The 19,570-nt window shown below is 40.9% G+C and overlaps 1 long non-coding RNA gene across 2 annotated transcripts in view; it reads right to left on the bottom strand.

Annotated features, from left to right (window-relative positions):
- Positions 1 to 410: 410 nt before the first annotated feature.
- Positions 411 to 19,570, bottom strand: part of LOC309401955 — a 34,326-nt gene continuing 15,166 nt past the window's right edge. The window contains exons 2-4 of one of the 2 annotated variants that reach the window (XR_014176821.1): positions 14,394 to 14,577; positions 8,257 to 8,353; positions 411 to 918 (exon numbers count right to left, since the gene is read on the bottom strand). This is a non-coding gene — a long non-coding RNA (uncharacterized lncRNA). The remainder of the gene's footprint in view (positions 919 to 8,256; positions 8,354 to 14,393; positions 14,578 to 19,570) is intronic. The other variant, XR_014176822.1, reaches the window with a different exon arrangement.

Below are 19,570 nucleotides of genomic sequence, written 5' to 3'. Positions count from 1 at the left end.
GTTTAAATGCTAAACCACAAAGCCTGTCCGGAGAACTCCGGGCATGAGAGAAAACCACATCCTATGGAAAGCTTCTAGCCTGCTTAAGTTTTGCCCGGCAACAGGTTTTAACCAATCATGTAATCGTGTGTTGTATTACGAAAACCCTTCTTCTATGCCTTAATAAATACCGTTTCAATCAGCCAGTCGGGGTCCTTTTGGCATCCTGCTGAGCTGGTTGGTGCGTTTTTACACACCTTGGTGTCCGTGCTTCCTTAGCAGAGCCAGACCCACCTAGCTTAGGCTCACCCTAACAAGGGTTCTCACCCCTTCGGGGGCCCACAAGCCTAGCTCAGGTGCACCCTCGCGAGGGTCCCAAAAGCAGACGAGGTCGTCACCGTGTGGCAGCCAGCCGCACAATCACACTGGGCAAGTCATTTCAGTCTACCCTTAGCATTTCCCTTGCAAAAAAAAAAAAAAAATCATGGTCTGGAAGTGGCTTGGAGATCTGTCAATAATGATCCTCATTGCATCAGGAATATGAACTTGTGAATCAGCCCCACATTTGCCTGTAAATCTTTACAGAAAAGTGTTGGGGAGGGGGATCAGCTGTGCATTCATACTTTACATTAAGGATATGAGATCACTCAGGTTTAGGGGGGGGAATGGTTTGCCCCTCTAAACCTGAGTAGGACCTTCAAACAAAGGACCTTCAGACAACATGTTTTCCTAGGATGATTTTGTAGATGCTGTTGGGTGGTCTGAAAACATCTTCTCCTGATAGTACGACAATCATCACATAGTTTTGCATTTCCTTTCTCTTGCTAGCTCTGGGAGTTGATAGCATTTAAAATGCTTAATTCCTGAGGAACTGCAATCCTTATAAACAATCCATAGTGTGTGTGGAGTCAAAATGGTCCAATCCAATCTGCTGAAGTCCTGGAAATGACAGTGAACACAAAAAGAACATTGCAACTATCTTTAGATAAAGATTTCTAGATTTATTAAATTTATCTCCTGTATGGCATACTTACAAAAAGATTATTTGGGAGGAGGGGTGTCTACTCTGTTCTGTACTTCAATGTAATGTCTTTTTACAATAATTCTTGTGTTCCATGCAATTAACCAAATATTGCTGTGGTGTACAATACAAACATACAGATTGTTATTATTTTCTACATGTCACTTGTTCCTATCCTAAAGAGACTGCTACAGCTTAAACTGTGCCTGCTTATTTTTCTGAATAAACTAGATGACTGCAAATTGCAAATAATAATATAGTATAGTCTTTATTATCATTGTACAAAATAAATACTACAAAATTGGTTACATAATAATAGTATTATATATAAAAAATACAAGTATTTGGTTGCCTCTCTAAAACTTGTATTTTCTCATGAAAATGGTTCTGAACTGGGTAATAATTTTTTGTTACATTCTTTGAGAAAAATGCTGCTTTGCTTCACAGACAATATCACTCTCGTTCAAAGGTTCTCCAACTGGAGGCAGACCACAAAATCTTGGAATTCCTAGGGACCTTCAAATTACCAGTTAATCAACCATTATGGTGGGTGGGGGAGAGAATAATTAAATTTACTGCTGAAGAAGAATCACCTTAATTTATTTTAATTTAAAATGGGGAAGAAATTAAATTTCACATCTGCTTTATCTCCACCCTTTGAGGCACAAGTATTAATTTAAAATGGGGAAGAAATTAAATTTCACATCTGCTTTATCTCCACCCTTTGAGGCACAAGTATCCTGTGGGCCACCAAAAAGCCAAATTACTTGGCAAAAACCTGTGTATGTCATCCTAATTAAAGAAGATCTGTTGCAGAAATTCTGTTGCATTTGCTAATACGTTCTGTACGTCCTTTCTCCTTTCCATAATATAGGTTTCTAGTAAAGCAACATATTAACTTTGGCTTCTTCTCCATTCCCTAACTGCAATATTTTCAGTGAAACACATAAGGTTCTAATTGGAAGGTTGGGTGATTGCATTTGTTCATTTTGTCATTTTATTCCTAAATAAATTTTAATATTTTGAAGAAGACATGCTCAAGAAAACATAAAAGTTGAAGCAATTAAAACACAGCAAAAAAGACCAAAACACAATGCACTAAAATGTCTTTTCAAGCTTGGGTTTGAAAAGTCTGAATATTGCACTGTCTGGAAATGACCAGGGGAGAGTGATTAACGGATTTTAAGCCAAATTTATCAAGATTTTACAATGGTGGCGCAGTGGTTAGAATGCAGTATTGCAGGCTAATTCTGCCGACTGCCAGTAGTTCAGTTCTCACAGGCTCTCCAGTGAGTATTGGTAAAATGTGAACCCAGGTTGTTGGGGGCAATTTGTTGACTCTGTAAACCACTTGGAGGGGGCTATAAATCACTATGAAGTGGTATATAGGTCTGTTATTGCTATTAAGGTGTTTTTCTCAATCTCTTTCCACTTTCTAGATGTAAAGAAAACACTGCCCATAGTCCTCACTCTGGAATGTTAAGAATTGAAATCCAATACATAGGAAGGAAAATGGATGAGGAACAACATTATTACCTACTTAGACAGCTTCCCTTCTGGGAGGTTGGGTTATTCCTCTAAGTCAGGGGTCTGCAACCTTAAACACTCAAAACAGCCATTTGGAACCGTTTTCCACAGAAGAGAAAACATCAGGAGCCAATGATTTAATGACTGGGGTGACTGGGTGGTATGGTCAACTCAACATCACTCACTCCCACCCAGTCACATGACCTCCCCCCGCCAAGCCATCACTATCCAGCCAGTCATTAGAACAGTGGACAGTGAGCCAGATGTGAAATTATTTGCTCTGCTTCCCAACTCACCCAGGGAATAAGCCTACAGGAACTTTGGCCACCTTCTCTCTGTCCACTGAATGCTTCCAAACTGGACAAAGGCGGAGAGAGCAGATGGAGCAGATGGAGTCTAATTGAGCCAAATCTGTCTCACTCTCTGTGCCTCGATGTCTCTTGCTTTCTCTCTCTTACTACCCGACACTGCAGGAAATGCAGATGGCTACTTCTGGCCTTTGTTGGTGCTGGATGTGCAATCTGCTCTCCACCCGGAGACAATGGCCTGGCCCACACCACGGCCAATGCTGCTGCTGTTGCCAGGGGTGAGTGGGGCAGGATCACATTTTGGCTCTGCATCGTAATGGGCTCCGGGAGGAGGAGGGGGAACTCCATCTCCCCAATTGTCAAGCATGCTAAATTTCACTATGCCACACAAGGTGCTGCGAGAGCAGAGGGCAGGCCATGGACGCCGCAACAGCAGCGGCATCAGCTGCTTCAATCCTCAGCAGAGGGATGAAAGGAGGGAGCCACAGCAGAGGGTTAAAAGAGTCACATGCTGCTCTGGAGCCACGGGTTGCTCTAGATAGTGGAGCACTTGGTTGGTGTGGGTGGTTTTTCAGTAGACTTGTGTTTCTAGTTTGCCATCATGGTCAGGGTGGGTTTCAAAGATATTTTACTACCGGTTCTGTGGGCATGGTTGGCTGGGCTGGGACATGTGACTGAGTGGGTGTGGCCAACTTGACATCACTCACACCCACTCAGTCACATGCCCCCCCTCCACCTAGCCATGGCCACCAAAATGGTGGCAAAATTGTTTGGGACTCTGACAGAGGGAATGGGGGAAGAGAGGGGAAAAACTGCCATTATTATTTCGCTATCATTTCACAAACCCCTGTAGGACTGAAGAGAGCAGTTAGGGCAACACTCGGCTATTGCAGGCAAAACAAGCTGGTCCTTAACTTTGATAAATCAAAATTTTTAGCCTATGCTAAAAGACCAAGCCAATACTCCTGGAAAATAGAACGACGTAGTTTGGAACAGGTTAGAACATTTAGATACCTTTTACACAGGCGGAAGTCAGTTAGTATCTACTACCTTAAAACTTTTTGAGGCCAAAACATTGGCACAAATTCTATATGGGGCACAAACAGGAATCCTTGCTGTTAGATCTGGGCAGCGAGAGAACAGACTGCGGACACGAAGTGACTTAACAGCTCTTTATTAGTAGTAGTAGTGATCCAGCTTGCTCTGTGGTCGGAGGGTTCCCCTTTTATAGTACTCGGGTACGCCTCTCGACCAATCAGAGTAATATCTGTTTCCCGCTGTAGCAGCGGACCAGAGAGGAGACTTCCTCCTATATATGTTAATATCTAACACTTGCAAAGAAAGACTTGCTAGAAACCATATAAACCAAATTCCTACGAGCCATCTTAGCTGCACCCAATGGAACTCCAAATGCCCAGTTAAGAATTGAGACAAGCATGCCTCAAATTCAGATAAGAGCCTGGTAGATGATGATCACTCATTGGCTTAAAATGCATTTCTTTCCAAAGGGACTATTCCCACTAGTGTTGACTGACAACTTCCCCTCCCCCTGGAAACAGACAATTGATCACAATCTGCAAGATATCTAAACCACCTGATCTTCCCAAAACAAAGAATAGTTTTCTTCAGAGCCAGATTTAACATTCTTCCTTCAGCACTCCTCCAGGGCAGGTATAAGAGAACACCTATAGCAGAACGGGTTTGTATATGTGGTAAAGGAGAAGTAGAAGATAATTTACATGTTCTATTACACTGCGAGCTATACAGAGCTTGTAGGTCTGCACATATTCCTCCCTTAGTAGAGAGATTGCCAGGGAGGGCAGACAATTTTTATCTAGGATTTCTCCTCCAGGACGCTAACCCGGTTACCACGTATGCAGTGGCAAAGTTCTGTGCTGCTGAAATGTCCATAAGAAAAAAATTGGCTACAGAAATATAGCTGTCGTACCAATTATGTATGTTATTTTCCACTTTTAACATCAATATTTTTAATTATATCTTAATGTCAGCACTTTTTAACATATTGTAAAAAGTAATGTATATTGCTGGTCTTTGCCCGTAATAAAGATTTATACTATACTGTGGTCATGGCTGGGTGGGTGGAGACAGGTGATTTATTGAGCGTGGCCAACTTTTTTTTTTTTATTGAAAAAGTTTTATACAAACATATTTTCCCCTATTAACCCCCCCACCATACAGTGTAAATCCCATACAGATACTATACCCCCTCCCCTCCCCCCAGCCCCCCCTAAAAAAAGGAAATTCAAATATTATACCAATTATTTTACCCCCTCCCCTCCTCCTGTCTAAAAGTAGATTACTCATACTAGCGTGGCCAACTTGACATCACTCACACACACTCAGTCACATGACACCCCATCCACCTAGCCACGCCCTCCGAAATGGTGGCAAAAAATTTTGGGACTCTGACAGAGGGAAGTGGGGGAAGAGAGGGGAAAAACTGCCAAAAATAGACCACCGGAGGATTTAGGATGTGGAAAAGCCATAAGTTTCCTAGAAGGAATTGAAGTATTCAACTTTGCAGCCCGGAGGCCATGCCCATGTTTATAAACCTGGTGGGTGAGTTGGGGGAGGGGGGGAGACAACAATGGAAAGAAAAGGGTGGGAGATAGGAAAAAATTTTCTGGCTGGGTCCCGCCTGCCCTTTGACCCACCGGCCCGAGAAAGCAGCTGCTTTTGATTTCTGCCACCACTTTTTGATGGAACCAGCAAAGGGGACCCTCTCATGCCCGCTGGAAGACCCCAACTTCAGAAATCTTTGGTGAAGGACTACAGCTTTGAGGGGGAAACAATCAAACCCTTCTCCCTGTTCCCCCTTTGATACTGTTTTTGTAAAGAAAATCAGTGGATCGCTTTGGCGCTTTTCTCAAGAAGTGCTGGCAGAAATCAAGAGCAGCCACTTTCTCGGGCAGGCAGGTCAAAGGGGCAGGTGGGACTCAGCTGGAAATCCTCTCTGTGTGCAAACTACAGTGAAACAGATCTGGGTACGGAGGGGAGGGGTGCGGAGGCACCTGGCAGCAGCAGTGGTGGCAGTGGTGAGAGCAGAGCTTGCCTGGGTTCTCTGCCATCCACAGGACTAGCAGGACAGCAAGATGTTCTTTCTTTTGGCAGCGGGAGAAGGAAGAAAATGCTCCAGGAGTGCAAGAAAATGCTCCTGGGGCTGCTGCACATGCCCCCATTTCTGCAAAGGGAGAGCCCTACCCCCACTGCAGAGTGATGCAAAGAGGGGAGGGGAATGCTGCAAAAAAGGCTGCCTTCCACCCGGTCCTGTGTGCCTCCCATGCTGGCTTTGCAGGGCTTCGGGCTCCGAAGAAGCCACTGGCTTCCCACCTGACCCTCTACATGTACTCTTTGCAGATTGGCCCAGCCAACCGCCGGCGCGCCTCTGGGACCTTGGCCCATGGAGTCCGGTGCTCTGGCGGAAGTAGAGTGCGGAAGCTGCAGGTAGATGGGTGGCAGCCCATCACACGGGGAGCGGGCTAGGCCTGGCCATGGCACCACTGAGCCCGTGGCACTTTCCTTTCATCCTGGACAGTATCGCATCATCTTGGTGAAGAACAGTCTTTGCACCACACTTGTAGTGTGGCACAATTCGCTTTTGTTTCATAGGGGTGGAGGAAGAAAGTGAACAGTGGTTCTGCGGCGATGCTCTGGGAGGGCATGTGGACTTCGGCAGCCAGGTAGGGAGGGAGGGCAGCAAGAACGGCGGTGGCAGCTCTTTCCAAGGGCAGCACATAAAGGTGGCAGGAAAGGTAGGCAAGGTGGTCCTGGTGCACCTGTTGCTGGTGAGGTGCCGTGTTTGCTCAGCCAGGGCCACCTTGGCCTCTCTCTGCCTATGCCAGACTACAAGTGTGGCCATCTGGTCTTTGCCCAGATGAAGCAGTGGCGCCCAGGATGAAAAGAAAGTGCCACTGGGTCTTTCGTGATCTGGATGGGCCTGGCCCGCTCTCCACATGTGGGAGTGCTATCGATTGCAGGTGTTGCATTACGACCTCTGCTATGAGTCCTGAAAGAAGTGGTCCCATAGGTCAGGGGTGTCAAAACTGCGTCATTGCGGTGGTGTCATGTGACGTATCTCACATTTTTTCCCCTTCACCAAATCAAGTGTGCCACATTCTACCATATATAGAATGATAAAAACTATTTAAGCAAAGTATGGCAAGAGAATCATGAAAAGGGTGAGGGTTAGGATTAGGGTTAGAGATAGGGTAACCCTTTATTAAAAAGACATATGAAAATGAAAGACAAAATGTGAAATAAATTGCAGCACTTTCTTATTGAAATACACAAGAGAAAAATACTAGCATAGATCTACTTGTTGCAACAAGGAAGGTTAGAAAGGTATTTTAGTGGCAGAATTTCATCCTTTGTTGGTTTGCCTTTTGGCATTGCATAAAATGCCTAGGATGTTAAGCTTTTCATACTTTGATGTCCCATTTTTGGCATTCTATAGTTTTCCTAGGCATTCTGTGAAATGCTTAATTTCCACACATTGACAGTTACATACATATTATATTGAATTCATTTTAATTCATTTTTGTCCTGACCCAACTTGGGGTATCAATCAGAGGCCAAATGTATTATGTAATCTTTTCACAAAGTTTGACTGATTTATTTTCTTTTTAATACCTGGTTTTTTAAACTGCAATAAAGTCATATAAGAAATGATGTCTGTCGTTGGAGAAATAACATGTCTTTCAGAATGAATCAAGAAAAATAGATTGTGGAAACACATATCATCTAATATGTGTCAACTGTGTAATAGAAGCCAAAGCTATCACAGGAATGAAACACTGAAGGAAATGTCCTAATTGCCATTATTTCTCCTCTAACTCCTTGTGGGCAAGTAACAGAAGCCTACTTCACCTCAACTAATGTTGTAATTTTCTTCTGTTTGAACACAGAAACCACAATAGCTTTCATTAAGACACACAGGTGGAAGGGCCCCTGAGTTACAAAAGTCTAGCCAACCAAAGAATAACAGGATAGAGAAACATACATTTTGAGTTATCAGCAATTAAAACGTTATACTTCTTATTGCCACAGCAATAGACTGAATAGTAATGAAGGCCTCCTCCTCCTCCTCCTCCCCCAAGGACAATGAAATAGTGGTCTTTTCTTTTATCTTTACCACAGGATCTTTCACTGCATTTCTGTTATAAAATTAAAACTAAGACAGCCTCCAGGATAAAATTAAAGCCATCAATTGAAAAACCAATTCAGCCATGAAAGAAAACTGAAAACCAACATCTCATAAAACCAGATGAAGCCTCTTAGATGACTGCAAACAGCCAATCAAAATGATGATCTCTGTTGATGGAAACAAGGACTATTGATCTGCATGTTATTTCTATAATAAAAAAATAAAGCCCAGGCATTTACACTGATATTTATCAATACCTTTTTATTTAGTTTCTCTGAATTTATCTCAGGACTTTCTTTTGCCCTTATTCCCTTTGCATTGTTTCCTTCTTCCATGTTCAATGCCAGCTCCAATCTGTGAGGTAAAAATGGCTAGAGCTAATCAATCATAGCTACTTGAAAATACCATTTTAGAATCTTACGAGAAATGGCAATGAAGAGTGTTTTCCAACTTCCACCATAGTGGTTGTTTTGTTTTGTTTTTACAAAAATAAGAGCAAACATTTTCTTTCTATTTTATCTGCAGGTAGAAAAAGGGGGAAACATTTACTTCTTGGCTTCCATTCATTCCTATCAGCCCGTAGACCCACTAAGTATCAGGCATAATAAAGTATAATGAGAAGGGAATTGGAGGGAACTGAGGGAAGAAGTAATTGTTCTGACTGGAGGCTTGAGCAGAAGTTGTTGGGCCCATAGCCAGTCCGATATTTGAAGCCTATAAAATAAGTTGATAATGTAGATCCACTGAGCCTCCAACATGGGCCATGGGGTGGGATTCAAAAATGTTAGCAACCGGTTCTATGTCTGGTTGCTGGGTGGGTGTGGCTATGGAGGGCATGGCCTACTTGGCCTCCTCCAACATGGCGGACGGGGATGTTTTCACCCTCCCCAGGCTCCAGATGCTTTCCTCAAGCCTCCAGAAGGGTGAAAAGAGCCCCTGGGCTCCAGAGGTCCTCTGGAGGTCGGAAACGGGTCCGTTTCCAGACTTCTGGAACTTCCGGGCCAGGGTGAGCAAGGCCAGGGTGGGCATGGCCAGCTTGACATCAGTCTTGTTGGGGGTGCCTGTGGTGGCCCAAGCACTCTGCCAGCAAACATGGGATCCCAAGCTCCGTTTTCAGCAGCTCCTGCAACCCTCTGCTAGCAAAAATGGAGGGCCACGTTTTCTCTGACAAAGGCATCACGAATTGGTCCTTCGCTACTTTAAGGGTGGCCCTTTGGGATTTAATTTAACTGCAAACCCACTATTGGGTAGCCAAAGCAAATCTTAATTGATTGATTGATTGATTATGTGTCATCAAGTCAGTGCTGACGCCTTGCAAATACACAGATGGACTCTCTCCAGGATGATTTCTGTCCAGCATGGCCCTTCGTGGCTGGCTGTACCATCACCAGTATTAATTTAGGTTGCTGCCTATGTTGCTCCTGATCCTTCTTATCTTCTCTTTCCTTCCGCCATTCCCAGTTTCATAGACAGGCCAAGAGAGAAAAGATTTTGCCAAATGTATCCCAATTATGATAATTTGAGCCTATTCATTTATTTTAGGCCATGTGTGAGAGCTCTGCTATTTATGTAACATGGTAATACTCAGAATGCTAATCTAGAATCATGTGGAGAATTAAGATTATAAAATAGCGAAGAACCTCTTTTTACAGGTTCCCGAGAAATCCACCATATAGTATTTAGGGAATGGATTTTTAAAAATTGAGTTTAGGAATTGTTAGCTTTAGGAGTATTACCTTACACGTGTGTTAATCAGTCAAGGCCTAGTTGAAGAGGTGTTCTTTGTGCATTCTTTGTGATTTTGGGAAGGCCTCAGTACACTTCTCTCTTCCTGGCCATGTTTCTATTTCAGAACAGAAAACATTTTCATTTGTTTGTCTAGTCTGATGAAAAGAAGGACTAGAGGATAGCAATGCTCCCATATCTCAGGAGCTGCCATAAAGAAAAGGGAATTGGGACAAAAAGCAATGGGTGGAAACTAAGTTAATCAGTGGCCTCCAGAAGTTATCAATGCTCCAACACTGTGAGTTTTTAAGAAGATGTTGGATAACCATTTGTCTGAAATGGTACAGGGTTTCCTGATTAAGCATGGGGTTGGACTAGAAGACCTCCAAGGTCCCTTCCAACTCTGTTATTCTATTCTATGTGCTTTTTCTTTTAAAGAAAAGCTTTTAATATAAGTATTTTTTTTTTTGAGAAAATGATTTTTTTCACTACAACAAATCACGGATGAAGGTAAAATTATGTGTAATCTGTACATATGAAGGAAAAATATGCCAGCATGGGGTTAAAAAGAGGAAGTTTGGGTCACTGTTAAATGAGACATAAAATGCAGAGACATTTTGATAGAAAATATTGTTTGGGAAGTAGGTACAAGTCGCTGCCAATAGAGCAAATGTGTAAATACATGACAGTAGCAGTAGTTTGGTTCAGGCTTTGCTGAAGCTGAAACGCAAGTAGGCCGTGAGAATGTAACCTTTAACATAGTGCTTGCATAGGATGTTGGCTGACCACAGTATTTGAATAACCGTTTATTTAGCTTAACATAGTGTTTGCATAGGATGTTGGTTAACCGCAAATATTTGACTGTTTGACTGTGTATACGATGCAGGTGTTAGGCCACTTCTTGCTGTGGCGCAGTTATTATTTGCTTCTTTATTCTTTGTGGAAAATTACTGAATGCACTTCCTTGTACATGCCCAATCCCCCCGCCCTTGTGAACAAGACAATAAAGGGGTTTGTGCAGGACATGTCAGGAGGAATGTAGCCATACACCCTCCAGGCACTCTGTGCTTGCCCACCTCGAGCTAACTCCTTGTGTGGTGTCTTGATTTACGGCATTCGTCCACGTGTGGACCCTCCAAATTCCTGGTGAGGACCGGGGCTCGTTCTCCCACCCAAGGGAGAACCCTGAAGGCCCGGGCAGGCGAATCCGGACTTGAGTGTGTCGCAGACCTCACAGCGACACAAATGGGTTTAAAAATTCAAGTGATGCAATGATTTGATATGAAACTAAAAAGAAGGAACATTGGAAGGAATATTATTCAAAAGGTGTTTTTTTTCAAAAGGCAACTGAACTTTGCTTTTCCTTGAAGACCATTTCCTTCTTATCCAAGAAGCTTCTTAAGTTCTTTTTCTGCGTTTAGGTTTTCGGTGAGTTTTTAGTTCTTCACATAACAGAAGAAGCTTCTTGGATGAGAAGCAAAACGTCTTCAAGGAAAAGCAAAGTCCAGTTGCCTTTTGAAAAAAGCACTTTTGGGACAATCTTGACCTACGTAGATATTTAGCTATGCATGTGGGAAGGAATATTTGTATGGAAATAACCATGATCTGTTAAAAGCGGAATTTGAAATATGTGTTATAAAATATAACGTCCAAAACAAAAACAGATGAGATCATTTGAGAAGGTGGAAAATATGTACATATGTGTATTGTATGTATGGTTACAGGTAGTCCTCAATTTACAACATTTCATTTAGTGACCATTCAAAATTACAATGGCACTGAAAAAGTGACATGATCATTTTTCACACTTATGAAGCTTCTTAAGTTATTTTGGTGGGTTTTGGTTTCGGTGGGTTTTCAGTTCTACAGAACAGAAGAAGCTTCTTGGATCAGTCTTTCTCCAGAAGATTATTCCGATTTCTTGAACTGTTGACCTATTAAAATGATACTGTAAAACATTAGGAAAGGTGTCACCACGATGTAAAAAAGATGTGGAGACTCTAGAAAGAGTGCAGAGAACAACAACAAAGATAATTACAGTACTGGAGGATAAAACATATAAAGAACGGTTGCTGGAACTGGGTATGTCTAGTTTGATTAAAAGAAGGACTAAGGGAGACATAATAGCAGTGGTCCAATATCTCAGGGGTTGCCATAAAGAAAAGGGAGCCAAGCTATTATCCAAAGCACCTGGGGGTAGGACAAGAAGCAATGGATGGATTAATTAGTAATCAGACTCAGTCCAATCAGAGCACGGACAGTGTCCATTCATCCATGCCTGGATGCTATCTCCACCTTATTAGAAGGTAAGATACCAACGCCCTTTCTCTCTTCCTGGCCATGTTTCTATCACAGAAGAGAAAACATGTTCATTTGTTTGTCTAATTTGATGAAAAGAAGGACAAGGGAAGACATGATAGCAGTATTCCAATATCTCAGGGGCTGCCACAAAGAAGAGTAGTCAAACTATTCTCCAAAGTACCTGAGGGTAGGACAAGAAGCAATGGGTGAAAACTAATCAAGGAAAGAAGCAACTTAGAATTAAGGAGAAATTTCATGATAGTTAGAACAATTAATCGATGGAACAACTTGCCTCCAGAAGTTGTCAATATTCCAAGAGAGTTTTTAAGAAGAGATTGGATAACTATTTGTCTGAAGTGGTATAGGGTTTCCTGCCTAGGCAGGGGATTGGACTAGAAGACCTTCAAGGTTCCTTCCAATTCTGTTATTTTATTCTATTCTATTCACTTTTCCTTTTAAATTTAGACAATGTTTGTTTCCCAAAAAGAAGGAAAAGGGGGAGGTGAAATGGTACTGAGGCTTCAGAATATAAAGGCCACTTACTATAGGAGCTTATATGAAGAGAGGGGAATTGATAAAGTATAAGAGATTTAAACTTTGTGTAATCTTTCATTTGTATGTCAGATATTTCCTATTTATTTTTTGTATTTTGGGGGAATATGGACAGCCATATGCAGGTAGTCCTTGACTTACAACCACAATTGAGCCCAAATTTGCTAAGAGAGACATTTGTTAAGTGAGTTTTGTCCCATTTCATGACCTTTTCTTGCTACAGTTGTTAAGTGAATCACCGTGATTAGTAACAAGGTTGAAGGTAAGATTGTGTGTGTGTGTGTGTGAGAGTGTATGTGTGTGTGTATGTATATATATATGGAGGAAAAGTATGAGAGCATGGGGATAAAGAGAGGAAGTTTGGATCACTATTAAATAATACATAAAATGCAGAGCCATTTTGATAGAAAAAAAGTGTTTGGGAAGAAAGTACAAGTCGCCTCCAGTAGAGCAAATGGGATTAAAAATTCAGGTGATTAAAGGATTTAGTATGAAACTAAAAAGAAGGAATATTGGAAGGAATGCCATTCTAAAGGTGTTTTTTTCAAAAGGCAAAAAAGTGTTTTTTGCTTTTCCTTGAAGACATTTTGCTTCTCATTCACGAAGCTTCTTAAATTCTTTTTATGGGTTTAGGTTTTCAGGGTGGCTTTTTAGTTCTACAAAACAGAAGAAGCTTCTTGGATGAGAAGTGAAACGTCTTCAAGGAAGATGACTTTTGAAAAAATGCACCTTTGGGACAATCATGACCTATATAGATATTTAGCTATGCATGCTGGAATGAATATTTGTATATAAATAACCACTATCTGGTTAAAGCGGATTTGAAATATGTGTTTTAAATGTAAGGTAGACAACAGTAGACAAAGACGTCTTGTCTATATGAGAACTTTGGGGAAAGGTAAGACAAAGATGTAGATGAAATAAGTGGAGAAAGGTTAAATATATATATATATATTGTATGCATGATTACAGGTAGTCCTCGACTTACAACAATTCATTTAGTGACCCATCAAAATTACAATGGCAATGAAAAAGTGAAATGACCACTTTTCACACTTATGACCGTTGCAGCACCCCCTCGCTGTGTGATATCATTCAGATGCTTGAAACTGACTCATATGTATGACAGTTGCTGTGTCCCGTGAACAATGACCTTCTGACCAGCAAGGACAATGGAGAAGCCAGATTCACTTTCCAACCACGGTACCAATTTAACAGCTGCAGTGATTCACTTAAGAAGTATGGCAAAAAAGATCATGAAATGGGGAAAAACTCACTTAAGAAATTTCTCACTTAGAGTAAATTGTGGACTCATTCGTGGTCGTATGTCGAGTATATTATATGTAATTGTGTGGCCGTGCATGGCTTACTCTGCTTCTGTTCTTTGGGAGACTGAGCTGAAAGAATAGAAATTGAGAAGTTAAATGGTTGAACTTCTGAGAAAACTGAACCTATGAATATATAGCCTATGTTTCATCCACCATTCCTGAGAAATTATTCCATTGCTGTAGTTAGCCAGCTCAAAGAGAAAAAAGGGGTAGGATCTTTTTTTCTCATTTTCCCCCCTTTTCGTGGTTTTTTTTAAAACACTAGAAAAGTCTTGAGCCACCAGTATTGAACAGTGGCTAAGTAACAAACAAGTGTCATGGCATGATAATTCACGTGTCCTTAATTTTGACATTACCACGTTCGGAATTTAGGAACCTGCCTATGCCATATTAAATACTTGAAAGAAAGAAAAAATAACTTTTAAATACAAAATAAAATTTAAAAGTAGGGTCGTGGTCTAAAATTATTTTCTTTCAGTTGTTCTTACCTGGCATTATTGCAAAAGCCTGTATGAGTAGTTAAATAGATCTGTAAGAATACAGTTGTTTTATCTCCTGTAAAAGTGGATTTCAACGCTGTTTCTTCATCATCTCCCAGAAATACACGGAAAGAATTCAACAGTCAAAGCTTCAGTTGTTGAAGAATTGGACATCACCATTTCTGAGAAGACCCTTAAAATTATAAGATTGGAGAGCATTCCTCAATTCAGTGAAGAATTAGTTTTATTTCATGGTCCAAATGAATATGATAATCCCAAAGCTAATGATTTCTAAACTGAAAATTTTCAAATCCATTCCCTAAATACTATGCAATGGCCTTCTCTGCATCTTCTAAAAAGAGATGCCATCTTCCCTATTTTTTAATCTTAATTCTCCACATGATTCTAGAATAGCATTCTGACCATTTGCATATTAGGCAAATAGCAGGGTGCTCACACAAGGCCTAAAATAAATGAATAGGCTCAGATTATCACAATCGGGATACATTTGGCAAAATCCTTTCTCTCTTGGCCAGTCTATGGACTGGGAATGGTGGAAGGAAAGAAAAGATAAGAAGGACCAGGAGCAAGATAGGCAGCAGCCTAAATTAATACTGGTGATGGTACCAGGTACCAGCCATGAAGAATCAGTCTAGGCACAAATCATCCTGGAGAAAGTCCATCTGTGTGATTGCTAAGAGTAAGTACTCACTTGATGACACATAATCATTCAATCAATCAATCAATTAATCAATCAATGAAATTTGCTCTGGCTATGCAATAGTGGGTTTGCAGTTAAATTAAAATCAATTAAACCCATCCATAGTGGGATTTCAATTAAATTTCAAACATATCTTCAGTTGCATTTTTTTCCTTGTCTCAACAGAATAACAGAAATGGAAGGGGCCTTGGAGGTCTTCTAGTCCAACCTCCTGATCAAGTAGGAAACCCTGTATTATTTCAGGCAAACAGTTGTCCAATCTCTTTTTCAAACTTCCAGTATTGGAGCATCCACAACTTCTAGAAAAAAAGTTGTTCCGCTGATTAATTGTTCTAAATGTCAGGAAATTTCTCCTTAGTTCTAGGTTGGTTCTCTCCTTGATTCTTTCTCCTTCACAACCTACTTTGCTTCATAGTCCCATCAAGCAACAGGCTTCTTCCCTCCCATTGATGTAACTCCATACCCTTTTAGAACAGAAATCTTTCCACTTTCTTCCAAATTCCTTACATTCACTTTCCATTCCTTCTATTGGACTAAAGAGAGATTTCCTGACAGAACAATTAATCAGCGGAACGACTTGCCTCCAGAAATTTTGGATGCTCCAACACTGGAATATTTAAAAGGAGGTCCGACAATGATTTGTCTGAAATGGTATATAATATAGGGTATCCTGTGTGAGCAATGGGTTGGACTTCCAACATCCCTTCCAATTCTGTTATTCTGTTATTAATCTAGCTTTGAATATTTTTATACAAGATTTATGCTTTCCCCTGGCTGTCAGACTATTTTCATTCTATTATTTTTCTTCCTGTCCCTATTTCCCATGTCAATATCCCCTTTTAATATTACGTTGAGACGGTCATCACCCTTGAGGGGGCTTTGTAGCACCTGCAAGTATCTGCTCAGGTTAATTCTTCCTATTTCTGCAATCAACGTTATTTCTTCATTGTGGTTTTGGGACCACAGAGCTGCAGTTGAAACCTAACCACCCCAGTTTCACAAGATACCTGTATGCCATGTTTGGTATAGGATTATTTCCTTTTTTCCCCTCTTTAAACCCACCCCCAATTCAACTGAGCTCTATATAAGCATTTCAATAGCACCTGGAGAATCAGAAGCTATTTCTGAAGTAAGTGGTAACTATCACTCAAGACAGGATTACAATTGGGTAAGTTAAAGATTACTTTTAAACCACAGCCTCTAACTATTTATTCATTCCCTCAGGAATCTGAAATTAATTTCCCAACAGGTAAATTACATGTAGTCTTCGACTTATGGCACCAATTGAGCCCAAGCTATATGTTGTTAACTGAGACATTTGTTAGGTGAATTTTGCCTTATTTTATGAACCTTTCTTGCCACAGTTGTTAATTGAATCACTGCTGTTGTTAACTTAGTAAGATGGCTTTTAAGGGAATCTTAACTATGATTTTATGAATCAGTTGCCAAGCATCCAAATTTTCAACACATGACCACGGGAATGCTGCAATGGTTGTAATTGTGAAAAATGGTCATGTCCCTTTTTTCAGTGCCATGGTAACTTTGTCGCTAAAGGAACTGTTGTAAGTCAAGGACTTCACTTCATCTGCACTTCAGATGAATTCCAGGCGACCACTAGATGTCAGCAGAGAGGTATAGAATCTCTCTTTGAAGTTACCTGGCAGTCATCTGGATTTTTACATCCAGATGTGGTAACCTTAAACATGGAAAATCCAAACACAAACATAACTGAAAAGACATCAGAATGCATTTTTCAAAAAAATGGGTGGAAGCATATCCCAGTTGTACACAGCACTTTCTGGCTCATTGAAACATATAGTTCCTTGAAATGGGTAGACGTACTCTCATTTTTATGCTTGTAGTTTCTCAGTTATCCTTTTCTTCCTCTTTCTTCCTTCCCCTTCCCTTTCTTGTCTTCCCTCTGGTCCTCTTCTGCAGATCCCGATTTCCCATCATGACCATCTTCAGATTGTTTCTCCAGCTGGTTGTCCTTCTTGGGGTTCTGCTGGTGCACTCCGGAGAAGCACAAAATTACCGAAGTTTTGCTAACAGCCATATTGATTTTCCCAAAACCAGAGCCCCTAATCCAAATGCCTATTGTAACTTGATGATGCGGAGAAGGGGGCTGAGTCGAAGAAGGTGCAAACCCAGCAACACTTTTATCAATGCCCAGGCCAACAGTATCATAGCAGTTTGCCGAGGTGCCGGAACTCGCTTTCGTGGGAATTTGTTCGACAGCAGGGCAAGTTTCCCAGTGACCCACTGTAGAAGCACAGGAAGATTCCCAAATTGCAATTACAGGGGACGTACCATGACCCGGAGGGTCCGCCTGGCCTGTGTCCGCAGGTCTCCTGTTCACTTTGCACGGCTTTTGTAACAGGTAGTGTACAACACGCACCTGCAGAAGTCCAAGGATGCGATGGTCACGGCCTCCGAGTCCTGCCTTGCTACTGCTTTTTCTGCGATGAATCTCTTAGTGCGATTCCACCAGCTTAGCAATAGTTCTTATTTTGCCTCCCACAGCAAAATCAACAGATCATAGGATCAAGCTGAGGAACTAGAGATCCCCATCTCAAATATTTAGAATAAAATAACAGAGTTGGAAGAGACCTTTGAGGTCTTCGAGGTCAACCTCCTGCCTAGAGGGTTTCTTTCTTTCCCTTCTTCTCTCTTGGGCTTTCCAGATGGATTTGTTCACATGTTTCACTAGGATATGAGTTAGGTTGTTGCCTAGACAGGTCATTTCAGTCTACCCCTAGCATTTCCCCTGCAAAAAAATCATGGTCTGGAAGTGTCTTGGAGATCTGTCGGAGATTCCTCATTTTATCAGGAATATGAACTTGTGAATCAGCCCTACTTTTACCTGTAAGCCAGAACAGAAAAGTGTTGGGGGGTAAAAATAGACATGCATTCAGACTTTCCATTAGTGCTATGTGATCACTCAGGTTTAGAGGGGAAAATAATTTTGTCCTCTAAACCTGAGTAGGACCTTCAAACAACACATTTTTCCTAGGATCACTTTGTAGATGCTCTTGGGTGGTCTGAAAACATCTCCTCCTGCTACCACCACCATCACACATGGTTTTGCATTTTCTTTCTCTCGCTAGCTCTGGGAGTTGATTTAAAATGCTTAATTCCTGAGGAACTGCAATCCTTATAAACAATCCATAGTGTGTGTGGAGTCCAAATGGTCCAATCCAATCTGCTGAAGTCCTGGAGAACGACACAAAAAGAACATTACAACTATCTTTGGGTAAAGATGTCCAGCTTTTATTAAGTTTATCTCCTGTGTGGCATACTTGTAGAAAGATTATTTGGGAGGAGGGGTGTCTACTCTGTTCTGTACTTCAATGTAATGTCTTCTTACAATAATTCTTGTGTCCCTTCCAATTAACCAAAGATTGATGTGGTGTACAATGCAAACACAGAGATTGTTATTATTTTCTACATGTCACTTGTTCCTATCCTAAAGAGGCTGCTACAGCTTAAACTGTGCCTGCTGATTTCTCTGAATAAACTAGATGACTGCAAATTGCAAATAATACGAGTATTTGGTTGCCTCTCTAAAACTTGTACTTTCTAATACAACTGGTTCTGAACCAAGTGATTATTTTTTGTTACATACTTTGAGAAAATTGCTGCTTTGCTTCACACACAATATTACTCTCGTTCAAAGGTTCTCCAACTGCAGGCAGACCACAAAATCTTGGAATTCCTAGGGACCTTCAAAATTACCAGTCAATCAACAATTATGGTGGGTGGGAGAGAGAATAATTAAATTTACTGCTGAAGAAGAATCACCTTAATTTATTTTAATTTATTTTAATTTAAAATGGGAAAGAAATTAAGTTTAACATATTATTTATCTCCACTCTTTGAGGCATCAGTATCCTATGGGCCACCAAAAAGCCAAATTATTTGGCAAAAACCTGTGTATGTCATCCTAATTAAATCTGTTGCAGAAATTCTGTTGCATTTGCTAATACATTCTGTACATCCGTTCTCCTTTCCATAATATAGGATTCTAGTAAAGCAACATATTAACTTTGGCTTCTTCTCCATTCCCAAACTGCAATATTTTCAGTGAAACACACAAGATTCTATTTGGAAGGTTGGGTAGTTGCATTTGTTTTATTTTGGCATTTTATTCCTAAATAAAATGTATTATCTGAAGAAGTCGTGCCCAAGAAAACATATAAACAGTTGAAGCAATTAAAACACAGCTAAAAAGTCCATAAAGCAGTGCACTAAAATGTCTTTTCAAGCTAAGGTTTGAAAAGTCTGCATATTCGACTGCCTGGGAATGACCAGGGAGAGTAATTAAGGATCTTAAGCCAAATTTATCAAGATTTTATAAAGAGCCATGGTGTTGCAGTGGTTAGAATTCAGTATTGCAGGCTAATTCTGCCAGCTGCCAGTTCTCACAGTGAGTATTGGTAAAATGTGGACCCATATCTTTTGATGC

This window comes from Natrix helvetica (genome assembly GCF_964273705.1).
Source record: "Natrix helvetica genome assembly, chromosome: Z".
Classification (NCBI taxonomy): Eukaryota; Metazoa; Chordata; class Lepidosauria; order Squamata; family Natricidae; genus Natrix; species Natrix helvetica.
The sequence above is the reverse complement of the archived record's forward strand: the minus strand, read 5'-3'. Positions and strand labels throughout refer to the sequence as shown.